At 33.1% G+C, this 11,641-nt stretch overlaps 1 pseudogene; it reads right to left on the bottom strand.

Moving 5' to 3' along the window:
* LOC137620274 (glutamate receptor ionotropic, kainate 2-like) overlaps nt 1–11,641 on the bottom strand; it is a 230,322-nt pseudogene that overhangs the window by 23,245 nt on the left and 195,436 nt on the right.

Raw genomic sequence — 11,641 nt, forward strand, 5'->3', positions numbered from 1 at the left:
ACTCGTTTACCATGTTACTGTTTACTACATCCATTGCTATTTTGTATGTAAAGAAATTACCACATTGAGTGGTGTTGTATCTTTACAATTCCAGTTTGTATCCGTTACCTCTGGACTGATTTTTTAAAGTTAATGTTGTCTGGTTTCAGTTCCATTTTCATCGGAATAGATGCTCATCAGAACGTCAGCCGGGCAAGCCCAACACCCCACTGTGGTGCCCAACCACAGCAGTGGCCTCCCCAATAAACAGCTCAAAATCACGGTCCTGGGCGGGGATCGATTTGCTGCCATGCGAATGCTAGGCGAACGTGTGTAGGCGAATGCGTTACCACTGTACTAGTCAGGAGGCTAAGTTACATAACTTGACCTTCCTGATAAATAATTGAGAAAAGATTTCTCTTATTTAGAATTTTTTTTGTTAACAGTTACTTAACTTGACTTAACTTCTCTGTCATATTCTCTGAGAGAGAGAGAGAGAGAGAGAGAGAGAGAGAGAGAGAGAGAGAGAGATAATACGTTTGTTACTTCTATAACGATTCATAATATACTGATCTGATTTTTTTAGGAATTATACAATTCTTAATATGCATCAATTCTTTGATTATAAATTGTGGACTAATCGTAGATATAAAGTTAAAATACGATAATTTTTCACATTTATTCATTCATATAAGTCATGAATACCTATCGGATTCTCTCTGCATCGGGATCAGAGACCCAAGGGGGAATTAAGTTTATGATAATACGCTTCTGGTGGGCCAAGGATTCGAACCCAGACCAAGTCGAAACTGAGGTTGCAGTGACTCAACTTTACCATTTGACCTTAAAGAGTGGTCGAATATTGAGAGGTATTCATGACTTATATATATATATATATATATATATATATATATATATATATATATATATATGTTTATATATATATGTATATATATGTTTATATATATATATATATATATATATATATATATATATATATATATATATATACATATATATATGCGTAAAAATCACAGGAAAACGTGATGCTCAGATGCAGAAGAACCACAGGGAAAATAAAAATACGAAATATACGATTAAGTCTTGACTAGTTTCGTGATACTTCTTCAGAGGACTTTTTCAGTCCTCTGAAGAAGTATCACGAAACTAGTCAGGACTTAATCGTATATTTCGTATTTTCATTTTCCCTGCGGTTCTTCTGCATATATATATATATATATATATATATATATATATATATATATGTATATATATATGTGTATATATATACATATATGTATATATATACATATATATATATACATATATATATATATATATATATATATATATATATATATATATATATATATTACTTATCAGTCACAAAACTGCATGTGACAGATGTTAAAGTGTAAAATCCACAAGGAACAGGAAAGTAAAAGACCAGGTACCAAGCGCTTTCGTGTATTACGTACATCTGAAGAAGTGAATGTAATACACGAAAGCGCTTGGTACCTGGTCTTTTACTTTCCTGTTTCTTGTGGATTTTACAATTTCATACATGTATATATACACACACACACACACATATATATATATATATATATATATATATATATATATATATATACAATGTATATATATATATATATATATATATATATATATATATATTCGACAGGAATATGTACGGGGACTTGTCATAAACTTTTATTCCTGTCTTGATAGCTCAGTCGGTTGAGTCGTTGCTGGCATGGTTTCCGGTCCACAGGTGGGGGTTCGAATCTCCACCCGGCCAAAAGCTGTTACCATAAAATGAATTCCAAGTGGATATATATTCCCAAGATAGAATTCGGTATTAAATGCCTTTCGTGGGTGATATTTACATATATGTATATATATGTACATATATATATATATATATATATATATATATATATATATATATATATATATATATATATATATATAAATATATGCTCACAAACATTATACTGTACGTAAATGTAAACAAAATTCCCCCCTTTATGTAATGTGACATATGAGAAAATGTCCGATGGCATCGTTACGAGAAATTAGTCTCACTGTGATATAAAAATCGCCGTCAGCTGTTAATCAAATGATTCATTGTGAAACTCTGAAACAAAGGGATGCTATGATTGGATTCTGATTATTTTTACCAGCTGTAAAAGAGTACAGTAATTAGTTCCAGCGGTAAAAAAGTATAAGATAATACGTTGATCATCACCATTGTTGTCAGTGGAAAAACTAGATTAGAAATGAGAATGACTCGAATATTATTGTTATCATTTTTGAGTGGATACCTTAACGTGGTGAAAGGGTTTGTGTATCGCCATGATCAGCAAAGCTGTGCTAGTCAGGGCTACCCATACTTGGTTTGTTTGCTGTGATCGATCATATTAGTTTCCCACCATCGCCAATCTCTGACCAGCGTGGTGATGATGGCTGGCTAAACCCCAGACATGAATAAGGACATGTCTGAGGACTTTGTCCTGCATTGGACTAGAAACGGCTGCATTTGTTGTATTTTTTATATTATGAAGAATAATGATTTATATTAAGTGAACATTAACTTAAGGGAACTTTTACTGAACAGATTGATCAATTATGAAAAAAATAGTGTTAAGAAAAGAATTGTAAAGCCAAGAATAAATTGGTTAATAAAACATAAAGATAAAGAATCAATTCTTGGATGACGATTCTTCAATAGGAAGGAGTTAGCTTGAAGAAATACTTTTGTTTTTAGAGAAAGTGGCATTTTACTTTTCATAATCTTATTTTGTTTATCAAAAGCTCTCCTAAAATTATTCATAAGGTATTTATTTAATGTGTATTCACAGTATATTTTTAATGTACAAGGTACACATGAATACCAAATGAAATAAAAATGTAAAGCTAATGAATAATGAATTAATGACGTTGAAAACATGATCAGGGTACGGAATCGACATTATAACTATAAGAAAAGAATTGTATATTCATTATATATACTTCAATGTATAATTTTGATAATACACACACATATGTATGTAATATATATATATATATATATATGTATATATATATGTATATATATATATATATATATATATATATATGTATATATATATATATGTATATATAAAAGTGTATACACTAAAGTATATTTATAAGGGTATATATAAAAGTATATATATATATATTTATATATATATATATATATATATATATATATATATATATATATATATATATTAAACGATAAAAGACTAGAGTAACTCACAAGCACAGAAGAGATAATCAAGTTCTTGCTCCTTAGGTCTTCAGCGATGCTCTGTTCCACCTCTCTGTAGGATTTTGTGTAGTTGACACCGGTCGTAGGATTCCACCTGGATAAGGGAAGTAGAAAATAGGATTCTTAATATGTAAAGGACCATAATGCAACAACAACAACAATAATAACAACAAATGCAGCTATTTTTAGTCCATTACAGGACAAAGGCCTCAGACATGTCCCTAGGCGATTTTATATAGTTGACACTGTTCGTAGGATTCCACTTGGATAAAGCAAGTAGTGATTACGATTTTGAATATGTAAATGACCATAATGCAGCAGCAACAAAAACAACAACAACAACAAAAACAACAAATGCAGCCATTTCTAGTCCACTGCAGGACAAAGGCCTCATACATGTTCCTAGTCATGTGTGGTGTTTGGCCAATGTCATCACCACGCTGGCCACTGCGGTAATGTTGGGAGACTTCAGTATGATTGCTCACAGCAAACCAACCTAGTATGGGTGTCCCTGACTATACTCAATTTCTTTTAATGAGACACATTTGCACCGACTCGCAGTGGTGCCTTTTTAGCTCGGAAAAGTTTCCCTGATCGCTGATTGGTTAGAATGATCTTGTTCAACCAATCAGTGATCAGGAAACCTTCCCGAGCTAAAAGGGCACCCCCAGCGTGTCGGTGCAAATCTGCCTCACTAAAAAGAATCGACTATAGTACAGCTTAGTTGATCATGGCTATACACAAACCCTTTCACCACGTTAAGGTATCCGCACTTAGAAACTACCATATGAAATGACGTCTTGGCTGAAATTCTTCTGGGAATAAGCAAAGGTATACATAGATAAAGTCCAGTAATATGAATATTTTTTATGTATGTTTTCTAGTAAAGATGGAAGCCTGTCATGTATCTTTTCCATGTGATTTTTTCATTTCCTTCCTCCTATGTATGAAATATTTCATTATAGAGATGGAATGCTAAAATTACTCTATACTCCAGTTCTATATTTAGGAATATATGAGTATAAATCTGTTAATTTCTAATATTTTTATTTAGTTATTGCACAATGTACTTGCTCAAATAAATGAAAAATATATTAATTTCAATATTTCTAATTTTTTTCTCTTGTATAAAAATTAGTTGCTCAAATGAAAAAAAGTATATTAATTTCAACTTTTCCATTTTTCGGTCATAAAAATTAGTTGCTAAAATAAATAAGATATAAACGTATATTCATTTCAACTTTCCATTTATATTGTTATAAAAAAATAGCTGCTCAAATAAATGAAAGATAAAATTAGTTTAAAAAAAATCACATGAAAATCAACGCCTGATATAAGTTGTGTATTAAAACTTAAATTTGAAAAAAATAAATCATATACAGTAAGTAATAGTATATTGAAAACAGATAGATGTGACGAGACGCAGCAGTGAAACCAATGACAGAACATTGCCTTTAACGTTAAAAAAAAAAAAAAAAAAATATCAGAGGTAAAGGAAAAAAATTAGAGGTAAAAAATAAATATCAGAGATAGGTAACGTTTTCAAAAATTCTAGATTCCATACACTTAAGCCTTTGATCCTCTTTTACAATATAGAGACGAAAGAGAGAGAGAGAGAGAGAGAGAGAGAGAGAGAGAGAGAGAGAGAGAGAGAGAGAGAGAGAGAGAGCTCGATTCGAATTGGTAGAGAACATAAAAGCTTTAATTTTTAAGTCTTCACAATCGAACTACTTTGTAGACTGAGCGAAATCTTTAAAGAAGATGAATGAAGACTTTATTCCCGGATGTTCAATCTCTGTGCAGTTATCTGATGGAGGATGGATTCTGTGTTTTGGTATTGAAAGGCTTGAATATATATATGTATATATACACACGCATAAATATATATATATATATATATATATATATATATATATATATATATGTGCGTGTGTATATATACAGTATATATATATATATATATATATATATATATATATGCATATAAATGTATATATACATACTTTATATATATGTATATATATACACAAACACACACACACACACATATATATATATATATATATATATACATATATTTATATATAAATATATATATATATATATATATATATATATATATATATATATATATATATATATATATATATACATATATATATGTATATATATGTATATATATGTATATATATACATATATATGTATATATATGTATATGTACATACTGTATATATATATATATATATATATATATATGTATATATATTGTTATACATATATATAGATAGACAGATATATATATATATACATACACATCTATATATATATATATATATATATATATATGTACATATAAATATAAATATGGATCACTAACACTCATGATTTTAATCAATGTAAATATCAATTACAGTGGCATTTAATACCGAATTCTACCTTTGGGAATGTATATCCACTGGAAATTCGTTTATGATAAATGCATCTGGACGGGAAAGGATTCGAACCTATGCCCTTAGCAGAAACAATGGTAAAGTCGTCCCTGCAGGCATTGTGTCGGATCAGGGCATAAGTTCGAATCCTTGCCCAGCCAGAAGCATTTATCATAAATGAATATCCAGTGGATATACATTCCTACAGGTAGAATTCGGTATTAAATGCCATTGTGGATGGTATCTAACTATATATATATATATATATATATATATATATATATATATACATATATATATATACATATATATATATATATATATATATATATATACATACGCACACACATATATATACATATATATATATATTTATATATATATATATATATATATATATATATATATATATATATATATATATTTCAAATAAGCCATATATATTAGTACATTAAAGTCTGGATTCTCTTAACGACCTTGGGATCAGAGCCCCAGGCGAAATCCCTTAGTGACTATAGTATCTGACCGGCTGAGTTTCGAACCCTGGTCCAGGATACTTGTATGAAATTGACCTTACCACTCAACCATGTGTGTGTCTTGTTTCATGTTAAATTGATTGTTTTTATCCTTAAGTGAAAGTATTTTGAAAATTATGAAGAGAACTCATACAAATCTTGTCCCGTGGTGATACAGTGCCCTATTGGATGCGTCCCTATCTAGCAATCTGCTGGACTGAGGTTCGAAACCAGCTCAAGTTTGACAGATTTTTATAGTGCCTCCAACCTAACTATTCTTGTGAGCTAGGTTTGGTGTCGGGTTCGGGGGAGCTTAGAGGTCTACCTGCTGAGTCAACAGCAGCCATTGCCTGGCTATCTCTGGTCCTAGCTTAGGTGGAGGTGGGTTTGGGCGCGGATCATATGTATGTATGGTCAGTCTCTACAGCATTGTCCTGCTAGATCATTGTCACTGTCCCTTGCCTCTGCCATTCATGAGCGAACTTTAAACCTTTAAGATCTAATCAAAGTTACCTGACAGGAGGAACTGAAACAAAATATTGGTAAGACTTGCTCAATGTTGAATATATAATAGAAACAAAAGCATGACGAAAATTCAATAGATTCTTTTTTTTTTTAGTAAAATATATACATTCCAAAGGGACAGTTCAGTCCACTTTCATTCATTCATATCTCTTGTATATTCTATGATACGGAGAAATGAAAAATATTTTCTGGAACCAAACATTAGGTGAATATTCCTCAAGCCTCAGCATATCTCTCTCTCTCTCTCTCTCTCTCTCTCTCTCTCTCTCTCTCTCTCTCTCTCTGTTAATCATATTAGCTTTTTCTTTCTAATTGTAATTCAGCTGGCACATCTCTCTCTCTCTCTCTCTCTCTCTCTCTCTCTCTCTCTCTCTCTCTCTCTCTCTCAGTCATATTAGTTTTTTCTTTCCAATTCTAATTCATAGAACACATCTCTCTCTCTCTCTCTCTCTCTCTCTCTCTCTCTCTCTCTCTCTCTCAATCATATCTTTTTCTTTCCATTTCCAATTCAGCTGGCACTTCTCTCTCTCTCTCTCTCTCTCTCTCTCTCTCTCTCTCTCTCTCTCTCTCTCTCTATCAATCATATCTTTTTCTTTCCATTTCCAATTCAGCTGGCACTTCTCTCTCTCTCTCTCTCTCTCTCTCTCTCTCTCTCTCTCTCTCTCTCTCTCTCTCTCTCTCTCTCTCTCTCTCCCTTGCTCTAGTCAATTCCAAGTCCAGCGGAGAAAGTTCTTTAGTTAACTTGCCTTCGCCTCGCTATAGAGTCAAGACGCCAGCGAAGATGACATTCCACAAAGGAATGAGGAGTTGGCTGAGAGAGAGAGAGAGAGAGAGAGAGAGAGAGAGAGAGAGAGAGAGAGAGAGAGAGAGAGAGAGAGCTGAGTGTAAAGGAAAATATGTTAAGAACTTTCCCATCTTTGACCAGATTGAAATCAAGATGGGGCAACTTCCTGCATCTGTTTGATTTGGTCTCGAGATCTGTCTGAAAACGTTTGCCTATATGTTTGGACCAAACATTTTCTGAAAACGTTTGCCTAAATGTTTGGACCAAACGTTTTCTGTAAACGTTTGCCTATATGTTTGGACCAAACGTTCGCTTTGCTGTTTAAAGGAAATGTCAACATAAGGTCATTTGCCTTGAATAATGTTACTGTTTTTGAAAGATTTTATTTCAATTGTTTATTGTTTATTTATTTCCTTATTTCCTTACCTCACTGGGCTATTTTTCCCTGTTGGAGCCCTTGGGCTCATAATGTCTATGGTATATTATTAATTTAATCTCATCATTTATTTATTTCCTTATCTCCTTCCCTCACAGGGCTATTTTTCCCTGTTGGAGCCCTTGGGCTTATAGCATCTTGCTTTTCCAACTAGGGTTATAGCTTGGCTAGTAATAATGATAATAATAATAATAATAATAATATTCCTTGCCTATGCCATTCACGAATGACCTTTAAAATCCTTCAAAAAACGAACAAATAAATTGGAAAAATTACAACAATCATACGCAGTACCAGTAATGAAAACAATAAGTGCTCCGGAAATATATATCAATAAATTTTCACCTTTACTAAATGAATCTAAGAAGCTTTGCAAACAATATCCTCTTTAGGCATTACTCAAATTACTTTTCTAAATACCATTAAAAAGATTTCCATTTGAAATTCAATCGTTTTCTATATGCTTTAGAAGTCAATATGATAATAAGTTTAGGTTTAAGTTTTAAAGGTTGCTCATGAATGGCAGAGGCATGGAACACTGATAATGCCCTAGCTAGCAAGGCAGTGTCCTAGAGAATGACCATATATCCACCCAAGCTAGGGCAAGGGAGGGCCAGGCAATAGCTACTGATGACTCAGCAGGTAGACCTATAGGCTCCCCCAAACACACAACCATAGCCAACAAGGATAGTGGGGTTGCAGTCACTACAAGAAACTATCGAGCTTGAGCGGGACATTTCTAGTAACCACCACAATCCTTCGGATAAGTTCATTCTCTTGTAAAGGTAAAGGCGTCTGGTTTCAGTTCCAGTTTCATCGGAATAGATGCTCACCAGAACGTCAGCCAGGCAAGCCACCCCCCCCCCCACCCTGGTGCCCAAGCACAGCAGTGGCCTCCCCCCAGTAAACAGCTTAAACTCACGGTCCAGGGCTGGGATCGATCTGCTGCCATGCGAATGCTAGGCAAACACTTTACCACTGTACTAGCCAGGAGCTGATTATTCCACTCAGGAATCCATATCAAAACAGATGTCAAGACTATCAGTCATTTGCATTCAGTTATAGTTCCTATATTTATAGTTTATATAGTTTCTATATTCTATATTTCTAAGCAGGATTTACACGGTCAAACGGTTCGTCGAACCCGGTTGTCGAACTCGCTTCCCAAACGGTTCGAAGAGGCGGAGTCAGCCACAAATGCATGAGGTTTGTTGACAATGAAGCCCCGCCCACATGAGTCAGGCGAGAACAGACTTTCTTCGAACCATTCGACGAACGTGTTCGACAACCAAACGTTCGAACATCACTTCAAACAATCGTCTGTCGAACAGCCTTTACGCTCGAAGTAAGAATGACTCTACACTATCGTGTAGCATTAAACAAAACATAATGTACTCAATTTCATATTTTGTTTCTCGCGAGTCGTTTCCAAGTTTCGCTCCAGCTGTTCCAGAATTATGGAATGGTCTTTCCAGTCACGCAGTTCAATCGCTGGAATATTTTCTTATCTTTTCTCCCTCCTTATTTATTCTCTACTTCTTCATTTTTTTTTTTTTTTTCTTTTCTATTACGGTCCTTCGCTTGTAAAATTTTGCTATACGCAGCCTGGCTTGTGTGTTATAGAAGTTGAATAATAATAATAATAATAATAATAATAATAATAATGATAATAATAACAATAATAATAATAATAATAATAATAATAATAATAATCTGGATGTATATACTCCGAACCCCGCATTATATATCACCAGTCTTTGTAGATTGTAATTAACAAAAAATAATGAAATAATAATAATAATAATAATACTAATAATAATAATAATAATAATAATAAAATGATTAAATAATAATAATAATATTAATAAAATGATTAGATATAAAAACTTATAATAAAGGCTTCATGAATATCTGAAGTTAAATCGATACTTATATCACTATGGGTAAGACTGAACTCATGTCCATAGACATCTATGTCATAAGTAATTAATAATTTTTAAAAAGGGTATTTCAGACATTTATTGCAATTATTCCTGTAGATCTATTTCATCCATTGAAGTATTGCAATATTTATTCTCAATTTCATAAAATCTCTCATGCACTTACTGCATACTGTATTATTATTGATATTATTATTACTAGCCAAGCTACAGCCCTATTTAGAAAAGCAAGATGCTATAAGCCCAAGTGCTCCAATAGGGAAAAATAGCCCAGTGAGGAAATGAAATATGGAAATAAATAAACTACATTATTATTATTATTAATATTATTATTACTAACCAAGCTACAACCCTAGTTAGAAAAGCAAGATGCTACAAGCCCAAGGGCTCCAATAGGGAAAAATAGCCCAGTGAGGAAATGAAAGGAAATAAATAAATGATGAGAATAAATTAACAATAAATCATTTAAAAACAGTAACAACGTCAAAACAGATATGTCCTATATAAACTATTAACGTCAAAAACAGATATGTCATATATAAAATATAAAAAAGACTCATGTCAGACTGTATAACGTTTATAACGCTTCCAGAATGTTAAAATCACTGCTAGTTCTTCAACTATTCAATACTTTCGCCCTTAATATTGAGGTATCTTCCGGCTTTTCATATACTTTCTTAATCAAACAGCAGCTCACATTTACTTACAATGTTATCCATATTCAAACACTTTCGAACTTTCAAGTTTCTGCACTTTCTTTTTATTATTTCTAATCACCTTCTCTACGATCATCTTTTATTTTCCTCTAAAAAAATTGTGGTCTTACATTAAATGTAATTTTCATGACTCGACTATTTCTTTGTATTCGTAAATGAATCAACAGACACTTTTCTCATTACCACCTTCATGCCATTGTTTTCATATTTTTCATGCTTTTATCTGTTCATCTCATTTTTCTTCTTATTACCAGTTCTTCGCATAGACGCAGTAAATGAAAATGCTAAAATGAGGATCGCTTACATCACGCAGAAATAGCGTGGGAGCCCCGTACCCTTTTAATATTATCAGATACACATCCCAAGTTCATGACAGAATATTCCCTTTATCATTAAAGCCAAAGCAAAACTCGGCTTAGAATATCGCATGTCGAAATAGTGGATCTTGTCCCAGCCCCCTTAAAGTCTTTGATCCTGTTTACTGTACAGCGAAGAGGATCCGATCTGAAGTGGAAGAGAATATGAAACTCCGTCATCACGGTTGAAAAACTTTAGCGGCGATGTGCAGTCACTCGAGAAAATGGGGGAAAATGCCGGGAGTCTTCGCTTTCACGGTGAAATCTTTGTACACAATTAATGGGAGATGAAGCAAGATGCGTTTGTGTGGGGTTGTGTATGAATTAGAAATAATCTAGAGGAGAGAGAGAGAGAGAGAGAGAGAGGAGAGAGAGAGAGAGGAGAGAGAGAGAGGAGAGAGAGAGAGAGAGAAACTTGGATGGAAAACATATAATGAGGAAGAGATACGAGAAAAAGATGGAAAGGAAGACATTAAGCAAGGAATACGAGAGAGAGAGAGAGAGAGAGAGAGAGAGAGAGAGAGAGAGAGAGAGAGAGACTTGGATGGAAAACATAATGAGGAAGAGATACGGGAAAAAGATGGAAAGGAAGACATTAAGAGAGAGAGAGAGAGAGAGAGAGAGAGAGAGAGAGAGAGAGAGAGAGAGAGAGAGACTTGGAA

This window comes from Palaemon carinicauda, chromosome 26 (genome assembly GCF_036898095.1).
Source record: "Palaemon carinicauda isolate YSFRI2023 chromosome 26, ASM3689809v2, whole genome shotgun sequence".
NCBI classification, from domain to species: Eukaryota; Metazoa; Arthropoda; class Malacostraca; order Decapoda; family Palaemonidae; genus Palaemon; species Palaemon carinicauda.